Genomic DNA, 14,536 nt, shown 5'->3' with positions numbered 1-14,536 from the left:
TTTATGTATTTAAATGAAACGTATTACCTTTAACAATAATATTTGACTTTGTGTTTTCTAGCAGTTGTCAGCTACCAATCCATAGCTCAGCTATAGAAACATGAACATGACACCTTTAGGAGAAACATTAAATGCAGTGATTCTGCAGTGCAGAGGAATGGTACCTTGTCTCACCACAGTGGTTCACTTTCTAAAACAGGTCTAAGAATTCTTTATGTCTTAAATCTCTTATTATATCTATGTTATGGGTTTCTGATTTGAGCCATGGAAATAGCTGCTTTTCTGGGTACTCAAAATATGTTGTTGGTATCAAATGAAAAAGACCACATAAACTGACTACTCAGGTATCTCTGTTCTTCAGCTTAGAATTCAAACCTGGCCATAAGAATTAGCAAAGTACTGCAAGCACAGGTTAGCTGAAGTTCCATACATGTTTACAGATCATGTATGTCATAAAAAATGTACCATAACCAAAGAATTGTGAATGGTTATGGAATTTGCCTATATTCAGAATTCAAATCATTTATAGCACTTGAAACATGTTAGGGAAAACAATGGCTAAATTACTATCATCACTCAGGGTAGGATTTAGCACACAGATTAGGACACCAGTGGATATCTAGTTATCCATTCAGTATTGTCAATATTTGAAATAGTGTCTCAAAAGCTGTTGAGCTGATTAGCTGTTACAGCCTGCCCCAGAAAGGGGAGGGTAACCCAGGTTCTTATTAATAAATCCCTTGGGGTGGATTAGAGTGAAACGACACTGAATAATCAGTGTTTGAAAACATATATATGTAGGGTTTATTTTAGAACAATTTTGTTTCTAAGGTAAACAGGTATGTTGCCATTTGGGGTATTATCATCTGTATGTATGATCTATAGTAATATGGTATAAAAATAACCTTTAGGGAAAATACATAAGGGTGAGAAAGGAAAAGACAGGATAAGAGTAAGGGAGAGTAAGGGAAAGAAAAGATGAGAGTGGAAAAATGTATATAGTCACCACCCATGGGGTCCAGTGATGAAAGTTGCAGTTTCCATGTCTGTCAGTTGAAGTGGTGGCCTTAATCCACTGGGAGTTGGGGGAGCAAAGCTCACACACTCAAAGAAGTTATGAGTTATTATATCCATGGATAGTGTCACGGACCATGCCACGAGTCTCCAACCTCTCCTGGGCCTGTGCAGAGTTCCTGTGAGGAGCATGGTGTAAAAGGATTTTTTCTACCTTTCAGGATTAGCAGGGGGATGGGCTTTGATGAACCAACAGCCTCCTCTTCCCAGCCTGCAAAAGTCCCCTGACAATCCTAGAATGCATAAATTATTAACTGTTTCAGTCTCTGACATCAGCCACCCAAACAAAGGATTAAGTTCCCCAGAGGCATCCTTTGTCATTGTAAACACTATTGGATATGCTCTTAGGCTTGAAATAACTCTTCATTTGAAAAGGATGAGTGTCTCTGTAGGTTTTACATTATATCTTTTGGCAACATAAGCAGGACTCAGATGTCCCAAAGGGTCAAAAATGACATTAAATTCTTGTAATCTAGAATTTCACCTTAAATTTCTATTTTGCTGAACTGTTAGTGGCTGAACTGCTCTTTAACCTCCACTGACTATGTTGAATATCACATAGGTCACTTCCCTTTATGAAGGCACTTTGTGTCATTTTAGGTGCTCCAAGTTATCTGCAATATCCTCATGGATTCAAATGCAATGCAAAACCTATAGGAGAGCAGAAACCCAATGGCATGGCAGATGGAAAGATCCTTGAGAGAATTTCGGTTGACAATAGATATCTAGTGTGCAAATGAGCTGATCTCTAGTTCACACGTGAATATACACATACAGACACCTTTGTCCGCAAACAGAATCTCACTCTCAGTGAGATTTTTGGAGCTTTGGAGCTCACTCCCATGAGCTTTTTGGAGTACACTTTTTATTTTTAATATGTAAATTTGTATGGAATTCCTTTACATGAAGTGAAAGCAACAGTGCTTGGAGAGACATCTGAAAATGAGAAAATCAACCTTGTGAATATAAAAGTCTGGCTCTTTAGCTGTTGTAGATACATGTGGTTTTAGTGCCTTCAGTATCAGTATATTGGTTTACATCATATGGGAACTGACTGAGCTATGACACAAGTACTCAGTGTTTTCTGAGGTCTGCATTCTGTGATGCTGAAAATGTAATCTGTCATGTGACAGAACTAATTATCCTTAAAACTCAGGAGAGGAAAAAATAATTTAAATTATCTTTTAGCCAACTTTTTTAACAGCATTTGCTTACAAAAACACGGTTCTTTAATGTTTCATAACTCTAAAATCAGGTATTTATTGGAAAGGCCTGCCTCAAAATTATTTAAAACTAACTAAGTCTTCAAAACATAAGAAATGAAAAGGCAGTAATTTTAATGATGAAAATAATGTTTTTAGAAAACAACATGTTCATGTTTTACTATTTAAGAGAGAAAAAAAAGCTAATTTTGTAATTAGGTGTTGTTGACTTCCTAATAGTTATAAGTAGTAACTTGATAATGTGCCACTCATAATTATAATGGCATTTACTGTTAATATTATAGCTCTACTTGTTCAGCTGTAGAATCTCAGAAAAAATTAATTCATAAAAGATTTGAAGTGACTCCTTTTACTTTTTTTGTGATGTCTTCTTCATATGTTCCTGAGTGCATTATTTGTTTGTTTTCTTTATAGAACACTTATGACTACAAATAAAAAAAGCAGTTTTGAACTGATTATTTTACATTACTTTGTTTTCAAATACACTTGTGCAGGTATGAAAAATAAGTGCCTGAGATGGATTCGCATTTTCCTTCAAAAGAAAAAGCTCACATTTTTGTACTCTCCATGAAGAAAGGTTTTGTGTACTTTATAAAGCCGCTGAGTATGGTTCAGACTAGTGACCTGAATCATTAAATGCTGTCAAAAAGGAGCAATATTTTTCTAGTGGCATCAATCAAATAGTAGTGCCCTCTGACATTATTCCTAAAGGACTTCGGAAAATATAGTAGAGAGCTATGGGATGTTTTATTATTGTACATGAAATATTGAGCAGAATTTCTGAGTGGGCAAAGGGATTACATGGTAGACCATCAGCACAAATCTTATTTTAATAATATCATACTTTTATATATACGTATAAAAACATATATAAACATTGTGGTTTAGAATTTCATTGCTTCATGTAGAAGCTGGATAGGATAACATAGCAAAATCTTACAGTTTTGGTCCAGGGTTTGGAGTCAGAAAACACCAAAGAATTAGACTGCAGTTTAACCCTTACAGTGAAGCTCAGTAATTCATAACGTTAATGATTTCTAACCCAAAATACTATGGCCAGGATACAAATGCATTTTGCCTATTAATGAATAAAAATATTAAATAAACTCTGAAGACATGCCCCAATTTTTTCTCAGTGCTAAACACACTCTCGATGCCGCTCAAACACAAAGTCAGAGATAGCAGTAAAAGCGTCTTCTAACTTTTATGACCTTTCCAACTCTTTAGCTTGAACCAGCTGAGATGATTTCTAATTTATACCAGCTGAAGGGGTACTTAGATCTTGCCTTTCTTCACCTCTGGCATTTGTCCAGAAACAACTAGAAGTAACATGTCGTGAAAAATGTTCAGTATCATTTTTACAGCCCCAGAGAGATCCTTCTGCATTCTAGCATTCAAGATCTCCCTAAGGACATTTTCCTGCACTTAATTTAAGCAGGTGGACTAGAAGCTAAAGCCATTTAGCTTCTAGTACATTTTTTATGTCAGGATAACTTCAAGATATGAAAAACTTTGATCAATAACATAATAAATATTTTAGCGCTCCAAATATAATTTTTGCCTATGATTAGCCATTTTTTTTTCCTGTTAGATAACATAACATTTATGACACCTATCTGTTTTTGTCTGAAATCAGCACATTGACTTGCTTAGTTTATTTCTTATCTTGATCTCTGAAAACTTTCAGGTTACTGTTTTTATATTTCTATCTATGCCCTGAGGGTTTCCTAATAAAAAATAAGGCAAGTCTGTTTAATCATGAATTGTATCCAAAAGGCACTGGACAGGTAGTTGTAACCCACTTCCAGGAATGTCATGAAATGTTGCCACTGGTTGTATAATGAACTTCTATTTATGTCATTGACGGTAGCTATAATCTGACAGGGAAAGAAATCTCTTTTTTCTCTGATTTCATTTTTGTATGAAGAAAGAAAAAAGAAGAAAAGAATAAGGTGTCATCAAGAAGAAGAAACAATGAGAAATTTTTCTTAATGCACATTTGGAACTGTATTTGCTTACACACTGCAGTTTTAAGGTTGCAATGTAAGAGTGTGCAATTTTACAGGAATTATGGAGAAAAGTTAAAACTGAGTGATTGGAAGAAAGTATTAAGACCAACTAACAATAGGTCAAGATTAGCATATTTTGTGTCTGGGGAAAGGCAAGTTAACATACATGACATTTTGGAAGCAGTCACGACTTGACAGGTAGTAAACCACAGGCTAAACTCAGGAAGAAGGGAAAATCCTATTCAGAATTGTATGCTTAACAATGCAAATTTTTATGGATCACCTATTAAATTTCTTCATTTGATAACCTTTATTAAAGAGTCTTTTAGGAACTAATCCCATTTGCCATTTTCAAATAAAACTTCCCTTGACCTCAAAGTCTGAGCGTATACTCAGTTAAAATCTCCACTCTCTGACTTATTCAAGTTGCTGTATGCTAGTAAAGCATACAATTGAACTGGATTTCATATCTCTCTCCCAGTAAGAATCACAAAACAGTTTGCTTCAAGAACATTAGCAAATAATTATTGCAAAACAAACAGTAGAAAATTACTACTTATAGCTATGGACTCGTGAACATCAATGTGAAAATAACTATATATTTAAAAATTGTCTCCAAACAGTTTAACTGTTGTTTCTCCCTAAAATCATTTGTCACAGTTGTTAAACGTGCTTTCTAATCTTGATGGAGACTTAATCAAATTGCCTATTCCAAGAGTCAGCTCTACAGTAAAATGTTTGTGTAATGTAGGACAGCTTTAGGATCTATTATCCAGGTAGATGCTATCCAGGTAGCTTGCTTTCCCTCTGATAAATAGAAGAGTCTACAAGAAGCTTCCTAGATAGAGTACTCTGAAAAACGCAGATCAGACAATTCAAGATTTGGGACTGAAATAGACTTCCTGTAGATCGCAAAGTAGTTCCAGAGGCTATAGCAACTTCTGTGTACAGAAATGTAATATAATTAAAATCTTCATTTTATCAGGGTTTAAATTTGATAGTTCATTCCAGTTTAACAGAATAATTCCCTTAGTAATTCCATTTATTGCTGTCATACTGCTTTTGGAGATGATTACTATACTGATATTTTTCTGTTATGGTCTTATCCAAATGAACCCCTTTCTGTATCATTTGCAGTTAGCTTTGTATCAGGTCAATCACAAGATGACTGACAGTCGTAAAGAAGGAAAAAGAAAAAATTATTTTAATAAGTTAAATTAAAAAGTACAGTAACAGATTCCTGTAGAGCTGAACACAAACCACAAAAATATGGATATTATCTGTATGAATAAATAGAATACAGGATACAGAGGAGAATAAACCTTACAAATAGACTGAGAAGTGTAGGCAAGGGATGGCATAAGAAGAATTTTAAGAAAGAGGTAAACATGTTGTGGGTTAACCCTGTCTAATAGCCAAATAAATGCCCATCCAGTCAGTCACCCACTCTCGCCCTGTGACACAGGGCCACAAAACACAATGAGAAAGATGATGGATTCAGATGAAGACAGGAAGATTGCTTATCAAGTACCTTCTTGAGAACAGACTCAACTTGAGGAAAATTGATTGAATTTATGGCCAATTAAAACAGTAGTAGAAACAAGAGTAGTGAGAAATTAGAACAAAAATATTAAGATGTTGCTTTCCTTCCTCTTTCACATGCTCAGCACTCAACTTCACTCCTCCACTTCCAGCTTCAATACCTCCTACCCCAAGGGGCTCAGGGGGATGGGGGAGTAATCAATAACAGTTCCCGTCTACTTCTCCTTCCTGCTCATATTTTTCCTCTGCTTCAGTACCTAGAGTATCTCCTTCTTCTCTGACCATAAAACAAGTTCCCTCTTGTTCCCTCTTCCGTTTTCCAGGTTTTTTTTTTCCCTCACTCTGCTCACTGGCATTTTTCCCCATCTTAAATGCATTTCCCTGAGGTGCCACCACCATAGGTCCCTCCTCACAGAGGACCCTGCAACTCCCACTGCCAGTGCCAGGGCACCTGCACCCTGAACAACATGTAGTAAAAGTTGAACAGGTATAAAAATGATGGGACTGAGACAGATGCAGTGATGAAGCATACTGGTAGATTTGGAACAAAAAATAAAGAGTCCTCTTAAGATTTTTTTTACGATTAGATAAACAGCAGCAAATGTTTTACATAGGAGGCAACCAAGGTAATTGAAGGCTAATAAGTGCCAGTGGCTATTTTTAAACCTATTAAAATGCGTCTATAGGTGCTATGAAATGAATGTGTTTCTTGGTGCATCCAGATGGAAACAAATATCTCAAACACAATGAAGACAAAACAAAGGAGAAAGAAAACATGCAAAAACTTCTGACCAAGAAGATCAATACACCTGTTTTCAGTTCTTCCAAAACTCTCTTGATTTCCACAATGAGTTGCTCCATGATTTTATGTTCTTTAATAAAATTGGATTTTATTAACAGCGGATAAATAACTAGGACATATTCCCTGGTATATTTTGTAATTATAATGCCTGTGAGGATGAGAGAAATAGGAAGCACACCTTTTTTTGAAAATCATAGGAATATTTAATTTTCGTGCTTATTGAGAAAAAAATTAAAATTAGGAATATTAGGCTTAAAAATAAGTGAAAATTTAAATGGTGACTTGAAATGTTTTTATCTTTCCTGCAGAAAATAACCTCTTATGGAGTTTTCAGAACTTCCCCTGACTGGCAGCTGCTGGAGGGCAAAGACTAGGTCCACAGTCAGATACCTTCTTATCTTTTAGGTCAGATAATTTTTTTTAGATTCATCATTTAGATTCATTCACTTTGTTATTGATCAAACATAGCTTTAATTTTATAATTTTAAATATTAATATCGTTTATTGTTCTGAATTCTGATTTTTTTAATCAAATGACATTCAGTAAAATTATCTGAAGTTTATTAATTAAGTAGGTAAAGCCAGATTATTTAACATATGCTAAGTGATCCCTTTCTCCAGTAAAATTTTGGGAATAAATTTTTTCATTTAACAGAAAATGAAATATTTATTTTTGCTTTCCTGTTATCTGTCATGCACTGCTTTCGGAGAACAGTTTTCCAAATAGCTAAAGTCTATTTAATTTTGTTTCTAAATAAAAGGTAATTATTGTTCAAGTCTACATCAACCATTTAAGATTTAACTTTTTCCTTGAGCTATGGTTTGCCACAGACTGTATCATAGGAATGATGAAATATGACAAAAAAACCCCACCCAAATTTTCTTTTACTATTTCTAAACTATGAAATCAATGTAAGTTATATTGTAGAGTCTACCATAGGATATATAGAGATATTCACTGTTGGCTCTGGAGGAAAATGTTTCAGGAATGTAGTAGACTGATGTTTGATGTGAATTTACCACCTAAAAATCTCATAAAAATACTCTATTCTTATTGTAAATCTGACTTGATAGGAATTACACAGTGCAACTTCAGGGTTTATATGCTTTTGCTTAGGCAATTTCCATCAATAAAGCACACACTTTGGAAAAAAAGGTAGGTTTTCCACAGGAATAGATTTTTGTTGTCATCAGCAGTGATTTATTCCTGAGGCATAGCTTCTCTCCCGTCTCTGTTTTACCTCAGGTTTCTGTCAGAATCAAGTAGTTTCAAACCCTACAGCAGAAATTTATCAAGAGGTGGTTCAAGCAGAATGGTTTCTCTCAGTATATCCTGAAACATTTGATTGTTGGTAGCTGAGATTTCTGGGTTTGCATTTAACTTCCTTTAGGTATTTATAATGTCAAAAAATATGGCATATAAATAACAAGAGATTCTAAGAATATTGATCTTTATAATTACGGTGCTTAGCTGTCATCTTCTCAATATGGTTGGAAGATTATCAAACACATTTTCCAGCCTGGCCTGAGGTCCAATTCAGCTCATCATTATTTTTGACTCTCTCTGCCTTTTTCCCATGCGCAAGTGGAAATAGCTGCTCAAGTGATGTTTGCTTCTGCTTTTTTTTCAAAGCCTGACAGAAAATCAAGCTTCCAGTGGGCAAATAGGGTTCTTCTGCCAAGGGGTTAGCAAGCAGTTACTGAGAAAGACATGGACATCAGGCATCGCCAGGAGGGTATTTCTCAGCACGGGGGAATGACAATCAAGAAAAATGTCCTGAATCAGAATTGAGGACATGGATTAACTATTTAGAGGTGAGATTCCTATGTGAAAACTATGCAGGCTCTTTATAGGCTATTACTTAAATACTGTAATCTTGTTCTCAAGGGTTTTTTGTGCATACTTTATTCTAAGGGCTTACATTTCATGCCTGGACACAAATTCAAATACTTCTCTAGTACTGTGATTTACTTAAATTGATAGCTAAATGTGTTTGTGTTTTGATTGTTCCATTCTGTTTCTTACATAGTGTTTAGATAATCTATTTCTGTGATGTACCAGGTATGCTTTATCTAATAAAATTCTACAACATTTAGGTATCATTATGCATGTAGACAGATTGCACATATAGACAAGATGCATGCATAGAACAAGTTGTGACTAATATTTACTCCAAAGTATTAGCTTTTGTTCTATAATGTGTTAATATCCATCAAACTAAATTATTAGTAACATTTTAGTAGAATACAAGGGAAATACATGTGTTACAATGTCACAGGAAATAATATTATCTCTGTCGGAAGCTTGGTTTGTATGAAAACAGAAAAGACCTTTAATAAATGGAAGACTTATCCAGCAGTAATCTTAGAGTAAGACAAGAAGGACGCTCATACTACTGCAAATATTTGTCAAAGCTGTCTGATTCATCCTCCATGGACAACAAATGCTTTTAAGAATTCCCTGTGATGCACGTGTAAAGTATCAGCTTCCCAGTTCCCACTGCTATCAGTCAGATTCTTCTACATCTCAGAATGAAATCCAATGGCAGTAGCTTCAGCCCTTTTTTTCCTCAAAAAGAAAAAAAAAAAGGATAAATTTAGCTAATTTAGAATATGCTTTCATAAAATGAACCCAATTAACCTACCTGTAGTACATTTCATATTATTTCCAAGTCCATTCAGTGAAGCTTGTCACTAGTTTAAAATTCTATATCCATTTGGGACGTATTAAAAAGGGCTTAGGTTTGCTTCATAATAAGTCAAATTCCCATTAAATTGCTGTTTTAAGTCTCCTTCAGCTATTTCTTATATTAAAAATAATTCTGAATTAAGAGTATGAGAAAAGACGAGAATGCATTTTTTCTTAATCATTTTTTGTTCTTCATGATCCATGTACATTAATAGAGTTTTAATTTGTTGTAATACCGAACTTTTACACTTCATTAAATCTATGTGCCAATAATTAAGGGCCTTATTGATTTCTTGTCTTTTTAGCTATTCAAGAGCTCTTCAGGGTTTGTCTCCCCCTGGATTGTTTTTCTCACATTGAGATGTCGCTGCTAATCTTTCAAAAGAGAGGTTGAAAACATTTCAGCTTTCTGTAATACATTCTCATCTTCTTTATCATGTTGCAATTAATTAGATGAACTCACAAGACTTTTTCCCATGCATAGAATAATTCAGAATTTCCTATGATGATTCTTCTTTAGCAAAAGATTAAAAAAAATCTCAGTGGTTTTACAATATGCAACAGAGTACATTTGTAGCACAACGATTTAGTTTTTTACATTAATTCAGAGCAAAATAACCCAGTCAGACAGATAAGGATTGCACAAACAAGGATTAATATTCAAAACCACGGAAAGGATTTAAACTGCCAAAACAGAATGCAGGCAGATAATAGTTCCCTATATACAAAGCACTGATTTCTATTAGTTTATTGGCAACCTAATCATGTAAGTGTCTAAACTCACTAGGCATAGCTGATTTGACCTAGAAGCTTCATAGAAGTACAATTACATACTGCAAAAGTCTAGAGCAAATCAAACGCAAGCATGCTGGAAACTAAACTCGTCTATAGCATGTGAGATCTAAAAGCTTGACAGAATAGAACTGTTTCTTTTGGAGGACTTAGAACTTTTTAGGGCATATTAACATGCTAAGCTTACTGTGTGGTTTTGTTACCACTTTTTGTTCCTTTTCTGTGTTTTTTTTTGTTTGTTTGTTTTTGTTTGTTGGGTTTTTTTATGTTATGTAACTGTGTAACTCAGAAAGATACCTTGCTACAAATATGCACGTTATCTAACTTCTACTAAAGTATGGAAGTATATCACTTTGAAATGTAAGCATATATTTAGCAAATTTACTGAGGACTGAAAATTCTTAGATCTGCCCTTCTTAACCTAAATCTTCATACCCAGTGCTCATGACCCTCACTTTTTGAACACAAGTCTCCTTACCTGTACACTTTCAAATCCCAGGCTATCACAAAATTTGATCTGTCCTTTCTTAATAATTGAATCTTTCTGTCCATGTTCAATCCATATTTTTTTCTTTCAAGTCAAATCAAAAAACAATTGCACCCTGATACATTCTCGGACCCTGATATTTCAGGTTAAAGCCACAGAGAAGTACAGGGCTCTTAAGCAAAAGGTAGGTAAATGTGTTACAAAATCTCACACTTGTATTTCAAAACTCCATAATGACTGTGTTTTGATACATAAACCAGTATTTGATTTCTCATGAGGCAGATTAAATCAGTATTCAGGATGCATTTTCTTTCAGTTCTATAGAAAATGCTGTTTAATATCTTAACAGATGCAACTTCATGGGCTCAGTTGATTATCAGGTATGGAATACTTGATAATAATGGCATTGTATTGCTTAGGACAATGGCAGTGATGTCTGATATCATTTGCCCAGGGCTGCCCCTTCAAATCCAGCCCAGTTTACTAGTGGTAGAATATCATCATTTTACAAATACCCCCATGCAGTCCAGTATTAAGTTCCTTGTCATTCTCAGTTGTTTCCCTTATGGACAGATATGCAGATCACAATTGGCAGTTTTTCTGGCAAATCAGAAGAGGCTGAAGACTGAGCAATAAGGGAAGATAAAAACTCTGGTATCTTTAGATGCCATATTTCCTCTTTGTGTTTTGATTCCCTGTGGGCTAACAGTTGAGAAGATAAGCATTTTCTTTTGAATATATATTTATTTACTTAATTCCCACAACCATTCTAAAGAAATTCTCACTCTAGAGCAATTAGAAATTATATGAATAAGATTAAAAATCTTTTTGAATGTTAACAACAAGAACTAAGCAAGATCAAATGATTATTTGGTCTTCAAATCAAGTGGATATTGATCCCTACAGAGTATAATAATAGAAATATTAATTTTTTTAATGCAACAAAAATATTGCCTTTTTTTCCTCTACAACTCACAAGGAAAAGTAAGAGATTTTAAATTTTTCCAATGGGCAGATTAATAGAGATTTTTTTTTTTAATGAGATACGTGCTTTAGCTTACTCCACTAAATGTCACATTTCCTCAGTTTTCAGAAATCAAAACACACAAGAAACTTCCAGAAAATCCATGTAGCCAGACAAGACCCCAGTGGTACTATATTTATAATTAAACTAGAAACACTGATAGGTGTTTTTCAAGAAAACATTTTAAGAAGGTATCTTCTTTAAGGGGATTATTTTCAAGTAATAATTTCTCCATTGTTTTATTATAAAAATATTATAAAGGCAATATTACAAAATTACCTGAAGTCAATGGATTGTCACACCCGCTGTTTCTTTTCTACTGATGAACCTAACTGTCCTTAGAAAGTTGGAAATTAGATTGTAGAAATATCTTTATTTATAGAGAAACATATGTTGGGAAATATAGTGTTTTATAATCCTATAAATAAATATATAAATAATGTCTCAATATTTTTCCTAGTATAATCCCCCTCGTCAGAACTGGACTGTCTGATCTTTAATTCACCGGGTACTGCTTTTCTCCCTTTATTAATGAGACATACTATATCTTTTCTTCACCTAATCTCAGTGTTCTCTTTCTTAGAAGGATCTTTCTAATCTCCATAAAACCTCAGAATAAAAATTCAAAGATAGGTTGGGCTTCTTTTTTTTCAAGATTCATGGGTAAAATACTATAAGATCTTTATCTTTAGATAATTTGTTAGAATTGGGTTTAATCTGTTCTTTCTTATGGTATCTATTTCTATCCTTTCAATCCTTTCTTTTTTTTTTTTTTTTTTAATTCACATGTTTATTTTGAGTGTCCGGCCATAGCATTTTCTGTAAAACACAGAGGGAAAAAGGTTTCTGTCTCCCTCCCTGATAGGTAACGGAACTAGACTTTCTTTTTCTCTTCTTCTTGGTGTGTACTGTATTATCATCTCTAACTTCTATGGTTTTAATGTTCTCAAAGAACTGTAACTCTTTTCTCTCCTTAACATTCTGACTTTATCCTAGCATGCCTACTTGCCCTATATCTTCATAGTCATCTGTAGTAATATGTGATTGCTTCTATTTTGTGAATGACCTTTTTGATTTCAGTGTCATCAAATTATTACCAGAGCAGTCAAATATACCTCTTCTTATGGCTTACTCTTGTCTGTGGACTGAATTCATTAGCTTTTGTATACCTCCTGAACCCGTGCTGTGTCATGGCCCCATCCCCCTTCGGACCGTGGCGTATGGTGCATGAACCCACAATCCTGAGATTAAGAGTCTCATGCTCTACTGACTGAGGGACCATGGCACAGCACAGCTTCAGGAGACAAGATAGGGTGCAGGTAGAATGCTTTATTGAAGCGTGCACGCGATTTTTTATCAGCTCAGGAGGGGAAAGGGCCAGAACATGGGGTGGAGCATGAGACAGACAAACAGGGGAACAAATCAGGGTAGGGACACAGGCAAAAGGGGGAGGAAAAGGGCAAATGGTAACTATCTCCTCTCTGCAGCTTTTTCAGCCTATCAGAGTAGGGAGAGGGGGAGCAGGGAGCAGGCAAACTCCTGGTGAGCCAGAGCATGCCCAGGTTATGCACTTTGTAGTGTGGATACAAGGAAACCACATAATAACAGTAAAGTCCATATAATAACTGTAAGGTCCATATAACAAAGTCCTGTCAATTGCTGTATGCCTTTCTCCATGCCTGGACCTGTTCCCATCCTGAATCTTGCTCCTTCACATAGAACTTTTTAGTGAGTGAGTGTAAGCACTTGATTTTATCAGCACTTGTATGTGCTCAGCATCAAGAATACAAATGAAGGCTGTGGATTGTCTTCATATCTTTCATTTTGAATAAGTACATGAGTTAAAACTAAACCATACTATGTTTAACATTTCAGAAACTAGGTGGTCTGGGATAACATTCTACAGACTCTTTTTATTTTGGTGTTAGCTCTAATTCAAGATATGTGGCTAAACAGCATTGCTAGCCAATAAATTTCTTTTACAAAATTAAATAAAATACTGGTCCTACCCTAACTTCTGGTAAGTCACACTCAAATGGGGCACTATCAACACAGAAACAAGGATTGAGCAAATGGAGCAACCATAACACTTCACTAATCCTGGAGTTGCCTCCTGTCTCATGACTGAAACTAATGTGCAATACACTTTAGGAAAACATGCTCATTTTTCCTCATGGGAAATACTTTGCCTTCCTATCTGCAGCAGAACATGTCGACTTCTTGTTCACCAATTATGGAATTAAAGAGCAACTCACTGTTCCCTCAGGATAAGTGGAAACTTTTGTCTATATTACTATCATTCTAGTTATATACTAGGGGCCAAGCCAGGAGTGAACAGGCAGTAGTGATGAGAGTGAAAAGACAGTTGAGGTATTTCCTAATTTTTGACTGCTTGACTTTCAGCAGTAATACTGAATTTTTAATGCAATTTTGTTTATAATAGTAAGAAATTGGATTAGTTTACTTGCTTGTGTGTCTATTAGCTGTCTTTTCAAAGCAGAGGATCAAATCAAAACAGAAGTCCTTTTATTTGTTTTTCTTCTTTTCTCTTTAGAGTGATGTAACATTCCTGTTTCTTTTATAGATTTGTCAATCATTCTTTTCAGCGTTCTTATCCTTGTTTGTGGCATCTGAATTCTGTTCGCTTAAAATTTGAGTCTTTTTTCCTATTATCACTTGTCCAGTACTTCTTTTTAGCTCCAAGTATAGGTCATTCTTATGTTGTATGTGATCTTTCATTTCTGTCCATGAGTAGAGAGTGTTGAGTTGAGGTCATTGATCATATGTGCTCAATTCTGGAACTGTTGCACATGTTAAGGTTACATTCCAATTCTAATTTCAAGTATTCTTTTAATTTTCAGCAACTGTTTTAGTGAAATCTGTTTGTGTCACTT

The 14,536-nt window shown here is 34.8% G+C and overlaps 1 protein-coding gene across 1 annotated transcript in view; it reads left to right on the top strand.

The window, feature by feature from the left end:
• MGAT4C (MGAT4 family member C) overlaps nt 1-14,536 on the top strand; it is a 333,944-nt gene that overhangs the window by 275,137 nt on the left and 44,271 nt on the right. Inside the window, 3 exon segments of the mRNA XM_032688942.1 lie at nt 6,959-7,055; nt 8,284-8,465; nt 12,103-12,150. The gene's annotated coding sequence lies outside the window, so the exon portion shown is untranslated.

This window comes from Chiroxiphia lanceolata, chromosome 5, assembly GCF_009829145.1.
Source record: "Chiroxiphia lanceolata isolate bChiLan1 chromosome 5, bChiLan1.pri, whole genome shotgun sequence".
Lineage (NCBI taxonomy): Eukaryota > Metazoa > Chordata > Aves > Passeriformes > Pipridae > Chiroxiphia > Chiroxiphia lanceolata.
The sequence above is the reverse complement of the archived record's forward strand: the minus strand, read 5'-3'. Positions and strand labels throughout refer to the sequence as shown.